Source organism: Mus caroli, unplaced genomic scaffold (assembly GCF_978045245.1).
Source record: "Mus caroli unplaced genomic scaffold, Mus_caroli_1 scaffold_1, whole genome shotgun sequence".
NCBI lineage: Eukaryota > Metazoa > Chordata > Mammalia > Rodentia > Muridae > Mus > Mus caroli.
The window spans coordinates 157612632-157628063 of NW_028227256.1; positions in this window are offsets into that span (position 1 = coordinate 157612632).

The window sequence follows — 15432 nt, forward strand, 5'->3', positions numbered from 1 at the left end:
AGCCTGTCTCAAACTCAGAGCTTGTTGCTATACTTTTAAGTCTTCCATCTACCAAGGGAGGAGTTTCAAAGTGACCATGACTTTCTATACCTGATAAAACATTAACAATGTCATTACTAATGCAAGGAAAGCTTCTTCTGCTCGAGCAAATAAAAATAAAGGTGTGAGCTGAGATATGAGACAATGTGGCTCTGAGCAGGAATTTATGTTTCTGCTCAGCTGGCTCCTGCTCACCCGTACCTGGCTTTCTCTCATTTGCATTTCTGCTTTCTTTTCTCATTATGGTCACTATTTACTTGAGAGATGATAGGACCTCAGCTGAGGATGGAGAACAATTAGCATATAAACAGGTTTTTAAAAGAACTGGAACAGAAAAAGACTTTACAGGCTGCTGATGCCTAGAGACATGACCCCAAAATAATCAAGGCAAAGGACATTTAGGCAATCTTTAGCCAGCCCTAAAATTACCCCTGGTTTGCTTTGACTGACCTAAGGTGGGTCATCATTTAATTTGGCTGCAAGCTGCCTCCAGGTTGACTTGAACACTCTAAACAAACTCTTAGTAGCAAATACTCCATACTTGAAGGAAATGTGTGCTGGGAGTAAAGGCCTTAAGACGTAGCTTGGCAAGTCTGAGCTCCAAAACTGGTTGCCATGCTAGGCTTAACCTCCCTTGGCAAGTACGTGAACTCCAAATAACGACAGTAGACAGTAACATTTATAGAGAGCTATAGATGAGTTGATGTTTTTAGTCATATCTCCAGAAAAACAAACAAACAAATAAAAACAATTCTACAAACCTCCCAGGGTCAGCTTCGCCTGAAAAAATAATTGGACTCTCTACCTAACATACCAAATTAAAATGGGGTTTGTTTGAGATTTTTAAATTTTATTTTATGTGTACGAGTGTGCTGCTGTCATGTAGACAACACTTGCATGCCTAGTGCTTTCTGAGGTCTGAAAAGGGTGTTGGATCTCCTGGAACTGAATTACAGATGGTCTGAGCATCTAGATTGTGTTGGGAATTGTATTTAGACCCTCTGCAAGAGCAACAAGTACTCTTAACCACTGAGCCATCCTTCCAACCTCCCTAACAAGTTGTGTGTTCTAAGGTAGGTTCAAATGTTCTTCCACTCCCGGGGGTCCTCTCCTATCTTAGCTCCTGTCTCCATCTTCTTCCTGACGTGCCATCTTAGCTCTCCCACTAAAGGTTAAACACGGCGCTTTCTCATTAGGCTTCCATGTAACACCAACATCACGCCTCTTCTTAAAGGTCCGCTGACAGCAGAGGAGGAAGCTGACTGACAATTACTGTCACATAAAGCCTATCTGGCCCTCCTCTTCCAGGTCCTAGCTCACACTGATGGATCCCTGGTGTTGCAGCTTCTCACAGTACAGTTTCTTTCCTGTTGTTTTCTCTGAGCTCTGGGTCTAAAACAATTTTTTTTTTATTGCTTCATTATGCAGGACACTTGGGGGTCTCTTTGTCTCACACTGTCTCTTCTGGGTTTTACCTGCAATAGGCATTAAAGGCCCATTTACGGGCTTGTGTGGATTCTACCCTAAACCATATGAAATGTGTTATGAAATGGTGTTGACATGGTGATTTTTCCAGCACCTTACCCAGATCACATTTCTCTTCAGCTATTCTTCTCCACTGTAAGTGGGAAGGGAAGGAGTCAAAAGTTACTCTCCCCCTGTCCCTGGCACGTGTCATATGAGCTGAAATTTAATTCTCTGCTTTCATAGGAGTCGCTTTAAACTCTCATGGTGACATTGTGGGGTGTATATTATTGTCACCATTTTACAGGTAGTGAAGGCTAGCCTGAGGCATTGAAGTCATTTGCCCAGTATCATAAAGAAAATGAGTTGTAGTGTCAAGATTAGAACTCAGGGCTTGAGCTAATGGATTCCCCCGGAACCCTGCTTCCACACAAAAAGTCCAGCTGCCTGGAAGCCACCATGCTGTGAGAAAGCATGGCCAGCTCTATGGAACTGGGAATGCCAGAGAGAGAGAGAGAGAGAGAGAGAGAGAGAGAAACGCACACATTTATGTCTAATGTCTTCTTTAAAGCCAATGCTAGAAATGTCAGAAAATAGCCAAGAAGTGCCCTATAGTGGAAAGAATCAACTCTATAGGAAGAAAAGCAATTTTACTTCTTGTGTTCCATCTCCATGAATTTAGGAAACAACCTCATTCATTCATTCATTCATTCATTCATTCATTTGTTCATGAATGCATACAAAATACACTTGCTGCATTCACAGACACCATTATAGGTCCAGTGGACTCTGCCACAGAAAAGGAAGACATATCCCTGCTGGTGTGATGATGTTAGGACAAGAAAGAGCATTCAAAGAAACAACTCAACAAAAAAATAAACAGTTGAGTCAGGAGTGATGACACGTGTCTATAATCCTTGGAAAGTTGTGACAGAAGACTTGGGAGTTCAAAGCCAGCCTCACTGGATAGTCAGACTGTCTCCAAAAATAATGCATAAAATGTCAGATGTAAATAGAAGGAATTAGTAAGATTCAGGGATAAAATACGATGGGGAGAGGAGAGCAGCAAGCAGTGTATATTTCTTACATTCTTTCCAAAATTGTGGCTTTCAGAAGAAGGAATCAGATGAATTGGTGAAGAAATGGAGGAGAGACATTCCAGATAGGGGAGAGAGCTTGCATAAAGATCCTGAGGGAGAAGCAGGCATTTGAGGAGGACCAAGAGTGGTGATGTAGCTGGAGTGGAGAGGAGAAGGAAGGTGAGATTGGAGACATACCCGGGAGTCGAGGTGGGGTGCCTCAAACTCACAGAAGGGAGCATGGACTCCATTGCAGCGTGCTGTTCAAAGGTATTGAAATGCTGTGAGTGATTGGCTCTGGATGCTGGTTGAGGATGAGACTCTCTAGAGGAAAAGATAGCTGAGGTGATTGCAGATGTCTGGATGAGTGATGCTGATGACCTGGGCCTGGGAGGTAAGAAGTGATGAGCTGAAAGATGTGGTTGAAATGAAAATACCTCGACTGCATACACAAAGTCATTATTCAGATGCAGTCCTTCGCTCTGGGATTTGGAAGCACTTCACTTTATAAACAGATGATTCAAAGAACTAAGCTGGGGTCTTCATCAATGCCCTGAGAGGCAATACTTGACCTTTTAAATCTGCCTCCCATTTCTCCACCTAGGTTGACATACCCAATAACTTCAGTCATCCATACAGCTCTCTGCAGGGTTTGTCCTTCTCACCATCTCGCAGAAGATCCTGGTTTTCTGACCTGTTCCTTGAGGAGCAATGAAATCAAGCCTTCTGTAGCTGAACATGTAGCACTTGCTCTGAGCTCTGCTTTCTAAGGATCAGGAAGTAGAACCAATTCATGGAAAGAAACCAGAATCTCCTAAGAAGGAAGTACATAGACTTCTATATGTTTTCTCCCAATACAGAAATGAAGGGACCTGTATTGGTGATCTGAATGAGAGTGCTCCCCATAATCTCCTGTGTTTGAATGTGTAGTCCTCAGTTATTGGAACTGTTTGAGAATGATTAGGAGACGTATCATGGAGTGGCTTTGAGGCTTTAAAAAGCCCATATTAGTTCTCTGTCTTGTGCTTGTGGATGTAGATGTGAGCTCTCAGCTACCAGTCCAACACCATGCCTGCCTGCTGCCATGCTCCCACTAGGAAGACCATAGATTCTAAACCTCTGGAACTATTTGTTCCAAGTGAAATGATTTCTTTCATAATTTGCTGTCTTAGTCAGAGTATCTATGCATGCACCAACATCATGACCAAGAAGCAAGTTGTGAAGGAGTGGATTTATTCAGTTTACACTTCAATATTCATGTTCATCACCAAAGGAAATCGGGACTGGAACTCAAGCAGATCAGGAAGCAAGAGCTGATGCAGAGGCCATGGAGGGATGTTACTTACAGACTTGCTTCTCCTGGCTTGCTCAGCTTGCTTCCTTATAGAACCCAAGACACCAGCCCAGGGATGGCACAATCACCCACCATGGGCCTTCCCACCCTTAATCACTAACTGAGAAAATGCCTTACAGCTGGATCTCATGAAGGCATTTCCTCAAGGGAGGCTCCTTTCTCTGTGATAACTCCAGCTTATATCAAGTTGACACACAAAACCAGCCAGTACAATTGACCCCTTGTCAACTTGACACATAAACACATCACTATTAAGCCGCAACCCTTACTTTCTTATTCATCCCCAAGATCTAAATAACTTTAAAAGTCCCACTGTCTTTACACATTCTTATATATTAAAATTTCAATCCCTTTTAAATATCTAATCGCTTTTGAAATTCAAAGTCTTTTTACAATTCAAAGTCTCTTAACTTTGAGCTCCACTAAAATACTTTATTCTTTCAAGAGGGAAAAATATCAGGACACAGTCACAATCAAAAGCAAAATCAAACTCTAACTGTCCAATATCTGAGATCATTCACAATCTTCTGGGGTCCTTCAAGGGCTTGGGTCACTTCTCCAACTCTGCCCTCTGTAGCACTCTAAGCTCAGGTTCATCTACTTCACTGCTGCGGCTGTTCTTGGTGATCATCCCATAGTACTGGCATCTATAGTACACTGGAGTCTTTCCCTGCAACTAGGCTTTACCAATATCCTCTCTTTGTAGTGCCAGGCCTCATATACTTTGCATGACCCCTTCAGTACTGGGCCATCAACTGCAACTGAGGCTGCACCTTCACCAATGACCTGCCATGACCTCTCACAGTGCTGAGCCTCAGCTGCTCTGCATGACCCCTTCATGCCTTCAAACCAGTACTACCAGGGTGACTCTTACACATTACCAAGTCCAAACACAGCACAAGGTACAAACTTGGCTTTCTCTGGAACACAGCTTCTTTGTGCTCTCAGACAACACTTCCCAGAAGATTTCACCTCAATGATGCTGGTCTCTTCTTAATCACCACTAATTTCTTAGTTCCAGCTAGCTGACATCAATAGTCCCAGAATGCAAAGGTTTCACTTTAGTAGTTCTGGTATCTTGTTAAGCACAGTTGATTCTTCAGCCCCAGCTAACCAAAACCACAGAACCTTCTCAATCAAAATAGCAATTGCCCTGATAAGTCTTTAATCTTCCCTCTGAAATTTCATAAGCCAGGCCTCCATCATTTGCACTGTTCTCAACATTATCTTCCAAGCATCTACAGAACATCCCCCAGAGCTCTTAACTCCTAATGGCTCTTCTAGCACAAAGTTCCAAAGTCCTTTAGATAATCCTCCCCAAACCTGGTCAAGTTGTCACAGGAATACCTCACTATGCTGGTACCAATTAGTCTTAGTCAGACTTTCTATTCTTGTGCAAACATCGTGAGGAAGAAGGAAGTTGGGAAGGAGAGGATTTATTCAGTTTACACTTCCACATTGCTATTCATCAACAAAGGATGTAAGGACTGGAACTCAAGAAGGTCAGGAAGCAGGAACAGATGCAGAGGCCATGGAGGGATGTTACCTACTGACTTGCTTCCCTGCCTTGCTCAGCTTGCTTTCTTATAGAACCCAGGACTACCAGCCCAGAGATGGTACCACCCACAATGGGCCCTCCCAGCCTTGATCACTAATTAAGAAAATGCCTTACAGCTGGATTTCATGGAGGCATTTCCTCAAGGGAGGCTCCTTTCTCTTGTGTTAAGTTGACACACAAAACCAGACAGTACAGTTGCTTTGGTGTGGCGTTTTGTCACAGCAATCAAAAAGTAACTAAGATGTATTAATTACTTTTCTTGATGCTGTGACCAGTGACCTTCCAAAAAAAAATGAAAAGAAGGAAAGATACAGTTCATATTGGTGGGATAGGTATGCCATTGGGACCAGCTCTTGTCAGTGGCAGCAGGGACTTACTCACTTACATCTTGATGGATCAATAATCAAAGAAGAACAATGTGGGTATTCATCTGTCATTTCCACCTCCCAGCCACACCATCAAGACTAGGATTCCAGCATAGGAGATTGGCACCACCCACTTGAAGGACAGGTTTTCCTCCCTCTGTTAAATCCTCTCTGGAAACAGCTATCAGAAATACTCAAAGGTGCAGTCCCTTAATGTTATAGGAGTTGATAAAATGAAAAAGCACAGGAAAAGATCATACTCTGTTGCCATAGAATATCCCAGAGTCACTTGGGTCTTCACTGGAGCCTGAGATGTACACAGCTAGACCATGAGACAGCTCATGGATGAAGCAGCAATGGCCTCACAGTGTGCCACAAGGACTGTTTAACAGTGTCTTGGCAATAATGCTTGAGAGTGAGTGTGTGAAGAGAGAGGTCTGTTCTGTTGGAGCCCAAGCCTGCTGGTTTTTTAAGGGAAGTGAAGACAGTTTAGACCTGAAAAGTGACACCATGTGGCCACCAGAGAAACAAGTACCCAGATTGTACAGACCCTTCCTGTCATCTGCTATGTTAGAGATAGATAGGACTCCCTTTGGACTTTCATCACTTGTTATGTTAGAGATAGGTCTGACTCCCTATTGGTCCTCATCTGGTGGAAGATGTAAGGCTTGGGAAAAATTCTGAACATCTAAAAATTAATACAAACAGGAATCGTAATGACCTAATGAAGTACAAAGCACCATGTGTTTGGCATTTGATGAGGGATGGTATGGGGTCTAGAGTGGCACTTTCATGTGTACACCTTACACATACATGCAAAGAACAGCCTGCCTTCCAATCACAAATATATGCCACAATCTGCCTTTACTGGTAGGATAACTGTTTTACTGTTTTTATTTATCTATCCATATTGTGTGGATTTTTGAATACTCTGTAGTTTTTACATGGAGTTCCCTTTTCAAAAAGGAAGAGGTATATCTCTGTATGTATATATATATATATATATGCATGTATATGTGTATATACATATGTATATATATGTATATATATATGTGTATATATATATGTATATATACACACACACACCATACTTATCACTATAACAAGTGACCCTGTTGGTAAATCTTCAGAAATACTCCTGTGACTCCTGTGTTAGCAGTAAGAGACAGGAATCTTGGGCTAGGCAGCAGATAAAGTCTGCACTACCTTTACCGTGAATCCTTAACTTCATGTCTCCTCAGCTGTGCAGGATCTCCCCTGTCCTCCCCAACCTCAAGACTACACAGAGTTCCCTTTGCAAGTAGCTGGCACTGATGGCGCTCACCCTTACCTTGCTCTTAGCTGAGGTTCCCACATGGTTCTCTAGCCTCACACATGTACTTTTCAGTTTCAATTCTATACCAGGCAGAACCACATAGCAAGGGACAGTCCCTCTCTCCTGCAGTTGGCATAACACAGCCTACACTCTAGGGATCACTTCTTTGTCACAGACCTTTAAGTACTGTCCTCGCATGGTAGGGCTGAAATCTCCCAGCACATAGAAATGAAAGCTTTGACTCACAGCTTTCAACAAATGAGAGGTGAGCATCTGACACAGCAGAGAAGTCACAATTGCCATCGAGGAGTGCAAGTAAACTCACAATCCACTTCTCCTTTCCCAGCCAAAATGACTTCTGCTACCTGGAATCAGGTTCTGCCTCTCCTAAGTGAATCCTCTCACATTCATTTCCAACTCCCCTGCAACAGTTCAGTTCTCCTCCAGCAATAACCAAGACTCTCTCACAAGTCTCTGACTGCCTTTCAGTCTATTCTTCATGCATTGCCAGGATTCTTCAAACTCCAAGCTTCCCCTCCCTTCTTTAAAAGCAGTCAGACATCTACCATTATCTTCGGTGTGAAGTCCTAATGCCATAGCCTGGCACTGGATGCCTCTCCCAAGGTAATCATAATCTATCTTGCTCAATTGATCTGTCTCCTTTTTTTTCTTTATTTCCTCCAAGCCCCCCAAAAAGCACCTACAGGCATCTGCTATCCCAACTCTCTCTCTCTCTCTCTCTCTCTCTCTCTCTCTCTCTCTCTCTCTCTCTCTCACACACACACACACACACACACACACACACAGAGAGAGAGAGAGAGAGAGAGAGAGAGAGAGAGAGAGAGAGAGAGAGAGAGAGAGAGAGAGAGAAGGGAGGTATGGGTGAAGGGGAAGGAGAGAGAACATTAGGAAGGCTAAACTTATGAACTTATCTCAAATATAATGAAACTTAGAATATCTTTTTCTTAATCTCTGCTTTGTCAAAATTCTACTCACTCAAATATATTTAAATCAAACCTCAAGGATCAGCCTTCTGCAAACACTGGAAGCACTGTGCTTACATCTTCTTGAGTTCACTCATCACACTATGCTTGAGCCAGCAGAAAACAAGCACAGCGTTTTATTTTCTGCGTATACTCCACCACACAGGTTGTTGCACATGGTGGTGGATACATGTTTGCTACTAATCAAAAACAACATCAGATGCCAGATTTGTCTTGGTTTCAGCACACACACACCACACTCACACACATAAAAACTCACACACACTCACACACACTCACCACACACATGCATTCAACACACACACAGAGACTCTCTCTCTCTCTCTCTCTCTCTCTCTCTCTCTCTCTCTCTCTCTCTCTCTCTCCCTCCCTCCCTCCCTCCCTCCCTCCCTCCCTCCCTCTCTCCCTCCACACATACATACATATTCTTGTACAGCATTCCCCCACATCTACAGGGAATAGGTTCCTAGCCCCACCCCAGTGATGCCTGAAACTGCTACAGTACTGAAGCCTACATATACTGTTTCTCATATTTATAAATATCCACAATAAAGTTACATTGACCAATCAGGCACAGTAAGAGGGTAACAACAATAACTTAGTGAAGCAGAGAACTATGTTGAAATATAAGTTATTTATAGCTGATGAGTTGTTTATCTCAGAAATTTTTCATTGACCATTCTCATGTATCAGTTGGCTGTTGATAACTGAAGCTCCGGAAGGTAAATCTGTGGCCTAGGGGAGCGTCCATACACCTTATATAGCTCTTGGATGCCCACAAGTATGGATGGCTGTTACAGATCCTCAGTGTCCTCAGTGTATCATTGCTGAGGTGAAGAGTCTCTAAGAAATATGTCTGATGAGTTAGGTCTTAGGGTCGTTAAGCGCATGCCCTCAAAAGGAATTATGAGACCTTAGTGGTTTGATGGAGAAGGGCTCCAAAGGCTCGCATGTTTGAATGCTTGTTCTGCAGTTGGTAGAATGGTTTGGGAAGAATTAGGTGATTCGGTCTTATTGCAGGGAACACTTGGAGTGGGCTTTGAAGTTTCAACAGCCCAAGGCATTCCAAGTTGTTGCTTGCTCTCCCTCTCCCTACTCTCCTCCCCGTTCTCTGCTTTGGCCTTGAGGATCAGACATAGATTCTCAGCTACCACACCACCAACATGCCTGCCTGCCTGCTGCCATGCTCCTTGCCATGATGGTCATGGACTGTGACCCCTGGAACTGTGAGCCCTCAAATTAAATTATATCTCTCATAATTTACCTTGGTTGTGGTGGTTCATCCCAGCCATGAAAAATTAACTGAGAGAGATGTGAGTCTTTCTCTGACTTCCTGTTCACTGCATGATGGAAGTTCTCACTTGCAGACATCCACCACTACCCCCCACCCCCACCCCCCACCCCGCCCTACTCCAGTCCACCATGGTGAGATGTGGCTAAAAGGGAGCCCTTGCCGTTTGGAATTTCAACCCACAAATTCCGAGCCAACTAAGTCTCTTTTCTTTAAAAAGTAAAATAAAATAAAAATTAGCCTGTCTCAAGCTTTTTGTTTCAGAAACAAAAGACTGCCCCCCAGAAACCTCTCCTGGCTGCTAACAGTCGCCCAGTCCTGGCTGCTGACAGTCACCTGGGTTTTGCTTCTTCTCTTTGCTTTTTTTCTTTTGCATTTTTATACTCTAAGTTTTATTTGGAGAAATTTTCAGCCATGCCATCTTGAAGTAGGCTGGCAGGCTTACCCAATTCTGTGCTCATAAAATAGGGCCGTTTATCTCACACTATAAGCTGTGTCTCTGACTTTGTACCACAAAACAACAAAGGTGATTTTCTTCTCCATATTTACTGCCCTGTTTCCTATTCAGGACCATTGGTAGGAAAAAGCCCCTGGCCACATATGCATCTTGACTTCCCAGTTTCAGAAGCATATCCAACTAATGGCCCACACTGGACCTTTAAGTCCCAAAACCTGGATAACAGAGCTGAAGTGGCCTTGAAGTTGGCAAGTCTAATCCCTCTTGGTGCTGAAAAGCATCGCTGTGCTTGTTTCTAGTTTGTGAGAGGTTATGAGGAGCAAATAACAACATATTTAGACAATCCTATAAAGTCGATCCCAGCATACAAAGGAGAAGCGAGACCACTGTAGCTGATATAAAGCATGTGGTGGGAGGGGCCCAGAAGCCCAGCTGACCCAAATCCACCAAGTGGAGCAATTCGAGTTCTCAGGGGTTGTCTGATATGTGCTCCTCAACACCAGAATCAGCACCACTTGCTCCTCCCAGTGCCATCCACCACCACCCCAACAAGGCACTTAGGTATCTGTGACAAAATATGGAGAATGGCTCCTTCCCTACATGGTATTATGAGGTGTTCCTAGACTGTCACATACCTTATGTCCTGTAGTGTTTACATGCATTTTCTGATGTTTCTCCTCTCCTGGTGCACCAGGTCAGGACAAGGGCAAACCTATATTACAGACACTGGGCTAGTACTCTTTCACTCCAAAGTCTTGGCCTGGTTCCTAGACCAAGATGGTAGTATTTGCTTCCTGCTCCCTTAGGAGGTGTCTTCTAGGGCTCCTAGTCCCTGTTTAGCTCATGGGACCAACTTGCAGAAGGTGTCCAAAAGTGTCCAAATTGTAGCACACCTTAGCTTGAAAACAATGATTGGCGTGATCAGGTCTCAAGTCCTCATGAGAAAGCTACACAGGATTTTGCAACAAAGAGGGCCTCACAGTCTCAGGCCTATTTCCTTATCAACCCATTTCCAAATAGACCTTGGAGCACCTTCCTTCCTACCCCATCTCACTCTGTGATTCCAAGAATAGGATGTGCAATGAGGAGGGTTTTCGAAATGTGGAAGAAGGGACGAGCAAGAGGTAGCATTATGTGTGTGTGTGTGTGTGTGTGTGTGTGTGTGCATGTGTGTGTGTGTGCATGTGTGTGTGTGTGTGTGCATGTGTGTGTGTGAGAGAGAGAGAGAGACAGACAGACAGACAGACAGAGACAGAGACACACAGACAGAAAAAGACTGCCTGTGTGTTTGTTTGTGTGTGTGTGTGTGTGTGTGCATGTGTATGTGTGAGAGAGAGACAGACAGACAGACAGACAGAGACAGAGACACACAGACAGAAAAAGACTGCCTGTGTGTGTGTGTATGTGTGTGCATGACTCACCTCCTTTGGGAAAATGGACACTATTCCATCACAGAGCAATCCCATGCACAAGTAGTTAGAATTTCTATGGTTATGACCAGAAGACTGGAAAGCGAGGGAGAAGGCTGGTACATTTGCAACTGGTCCTCCAGAAACTGCTCCTAGATAGCAGCATCAATCTGCATATAACTCATGGCTGCCATCTGTGAGACATCCTCTTCATGAAAGGCCCAACTGTCTACTAGCTTGAACCAACTTGTTTCCTTCTCCCCAGGGAGTACAAGAAAAGAGGAAGATTGAGAAATGGGCTCACAGAGCACAAAAAAGGGTCAAGTGCTATGGCCCAGATATCAGGAACCTCCCTTCAAGCATTGTTAGTATTGAGGTCACAGCGGAAGGGCTATCAGGTTGGCACTGACAATCCCTCATCAGACCCACGGAGTCCTCTGACACCTTAGCTTCATCCGGATAGTAGGCTGTAAGTGCCAAGTGCCATGGTTGCAAACTCTTAAAAAGCAGTACAATTCAATACACCTTTATACACATTTTTTATCATCTGGCCATGGGTTCTCTCTCTCCAGTCACCACTGCACACCTTTCCGTAGGGCTCTGGAGTTGCTTCTGCCAGGGCTTCCTCCTGCCTGTACCTGCTTTCTGCACTGTGCCCTCCACAGGTCCCCTTGATTCTAACCTTTGTGAAACAGAGAGCCCCAGTTCTCTGGATCTTAGGGCTCTGTCTTCCTCGGTGCCCTATCCTCTCCTAAAATCTTGGTGAGTCTCCCAAGATATTATCAAGGAGAGAAGCTCTTTGGGGAAGTGAGTAAAAGGTAGCTCTCCTCTCTCCTGTTGCATCAGTTTCCCCTCAAAGGTCTTACCATCTTTCTTTCCACCCCCAGGATGCTTAGCATAGTATCTGAGATGGGCCTACAGTGATGACCCCAGGCTGGAAGATGAGCACCCATAATCCTAACGATATGCTATATATAACAGTGCAACATCTTAAAATTTTTAAATTAGTTGCCACATTGAGAAATTTTCTTTAAAATACATATTTTTGTGTTTTTATTTTGAATTGGTTCCTATTTTGTTGTTATTGTCATTGTTGTTTTTCTGTGTGGTTATTGTTGTTGTTATTGTTGTTGTTGTTTTGCTTTTTTCTGTAGACAGAGTCTCTCTATCTAGCCCTGGATATCCTAGAATTTACTATGTAGACCAGGCTGACCCCAAACTTACAGAGATCCACCTGCTTCTATCTCCTGGGTGCTAGGATTAAAGAGATGCACCATCATACATGGCTTCGATTCTTAAAACCCATAAAATATAGAAAACCAGGTCCTTTAGATGGAGTCTGAGCTATCCACTCATTCTGCAGTGTCTACTAGTAAACAGTTATGTGCCAACAATAGAATTGAAGGCTCTAGAGCTATATGATGTTCACAGACAGACATGGTTCCAACTTTTGTTATATCAGAGCAATTGAAGCACAGTCATGTTGGAGACATGGACTCCTGTAACTACATCAAAATTGATGATAAAGTAATAAAACAAGATCCAATCTGATAATGATGAGATATGAGAAGAACATAGGTCAGATAATCCAGTCCTGAAGTGATGGGTCAGGCTGGGCCTCAGAAGAGAGATGACTAACTAAAGATAGTGCCCACCCATGAAGAAGCATGACCAATAGACCCTGATGATGGAATAAATTACTAAACTCCTCTCTTTTTCTTATTTAATTTTCCTGTGGTCAGACCAGGTTCTCAGTGAAATATGTCACATGTAAATGGCCCTGAAATAGCTGTTGGGGGGAAATCCAGACCATGGTTTCTCCATGGAAATTCTAGAGAAATTATTAGAACAAGGCCAGAGATGGCTGGCCAGCAAAACAATCAAACCTGACAGGGGAAGGCCTGAGGATGTGGAACGCAGAGATATTTACTCATTGGGACTTTCAGAGATACCCTGGGAAGAAGCAGAATTCCTGAGCCATTAAGAGAGGGAGACCAGATGGTGGCCACATGTGTCTAGAAGCCAAGAAGGAGCAGGAGAACTAAATGCATGGGTGGAACTCAGGCCATATTTAGAAAACTACAAACAGGATCCCAAACAAAAGACAGACTCCTCTGAAGAACTTCCCCTTGCTCAGTTGTGACAAAGCTAGGACAATCGTGTTCCTGAAACATCTGCCACCAAAGTCACATGTCCCCTCTCCTTCTTGGCTGCTTTGGTCTTCCAGCAGCAGCACAGGAAGGAAGATCTTCATGCAGTAGGGTCACTTGGAGGACCCGGCAGGGCTTCCTGATACAAGGCTAAGGATGATGCTCAAGGCAGAGTGGAATAGTTCAGCTCAAGCAAAGCCTGACAAAGGCCTGTTGTCGAAATGTAGAGCTGTGTGCGATGACTTTGGTCAAGTCCCTTATTCATTCAGTGCTATTGTCAGTTATGCACCAATGGGGTGTGTGCTTGAGATGTTTCTCATGCTCTTGGACCTTAGATTCTACCAGGTGATAACAAAGATAGTATCAAAAATAGAGTGAAAGATGGAAGACTGGGCATACTGGAAGAGAGCCAGTTGCACCGTCAATAGAGAGAACAGAATAAAGTAATGTTTGAGTAAATGAAAGTCATGAGGAAGACCATTTTTTGCCAAAATCCCTGAAGGGAGCACATGATGGTGTGTTCTGATGACAGCAAAGAGGCCAGCGTGTCTGTGGCACAGAGGAGCACAGGACAAAGTAGCTGATGAACTGAAGAGGTCATGGAACCAAGTCATGTGAACGTCAAAAGCCACTGCAGTGTGTGTAATCCACCAACATTCAGAACAGAAACTGTGGTGAGCACCATCCTTTCAGGGTCTGCATACTTTCATCTCTGTGTTCACAGTACTTAGCATATTACCTACACCCTATAAATGCTTGGTAGATGAATCACTAGGGGTAAAAGGCACTCATTAGGATGCCCCAACACACAGTCATCACCTTCAGATTCTGTTTCCCCTCTCCTAAACTCCCACAGAACCTCCCAGCCCTAGAGACACCACCAATAAAATATAAGACTTGGCATGGTCATCACATAAAGCTCCATCTTCTTCTACCCTGCAGGGAGACACCACATACCTCCAGAGTCCACTTCATATCAAATTCCTAGAGGAAAAAGTTTGGGAATGTTGGTCTATATGATCAAATTAAGCTGGAAATGAGTGTATTTATCTATAGGCTCTACCTCCAGGACTCCTTCCTTTGTGGCTCTGCATTAGCCTTCTCTGTCTAGCCTCCCATAGAGTCCCTTTAACAAGCACCAAAGAGTTCCTCAGGAAGGAATTTCTGTGCAGTGTCAAAACACACATAAGGTATACTTAGTAAGCAGGGGTGCTCTGCTGTGCAGTCTATTCTCAATTGAAACAGTGTAACTCTACACACTAAATCCCAGGGCCAAACCTAGCTAGCCACCAAGTGAAAGGAAGGAACTAACATAGTGCCATTTCCCTGCCCCACCCCTGCCCCACCCCTGCCTCACCCCTGCCTCACCCCTGTCCCACCTCTGCCCAATCACATTGCTGGGCAAGAACCTGTTTCACATTCTCTGAAAATCAGAGCCTCGCAGTTTTAATTAATTAGCTTTCAAGACAAGAGTCTCACAACATAGCCCAGGCTGGTTTCAAACTCACTGAGGTTCCTGTCTGAGTCTCAGATGACTTTTAATTTTATCTTTACATGAGACATACAAACGAATATTATATGTGTCAGGGAGTTTCCATGGGCTATCTGGTTGCACGCACGCCTCATGTGTGCATGATGTTCAAAGCAGCTTATGGATAGATACTTATCTCCAACGCTCTCCTCAAGCTTTTTGAAATGTAGAGTGCATTGCTGCTCTCTATACCCACCTGGTCCTCAACAGCACACAAGGACTCTCCCTTCCCATCTGACTATAACTTAGTACCCCTTCTTCAGTCCTTTCTCCCATCTCTCACTGAACACCCCACTCCCCACCCGAACATCCTGTGATAGGCTCTTGTCTGCCAGATAAAAGCAGTATTGTTATTCCTAGGTACTACATGTGACCAAGTAGGAGACTCATAATGAAGTTTCATAAACACTTTTCAA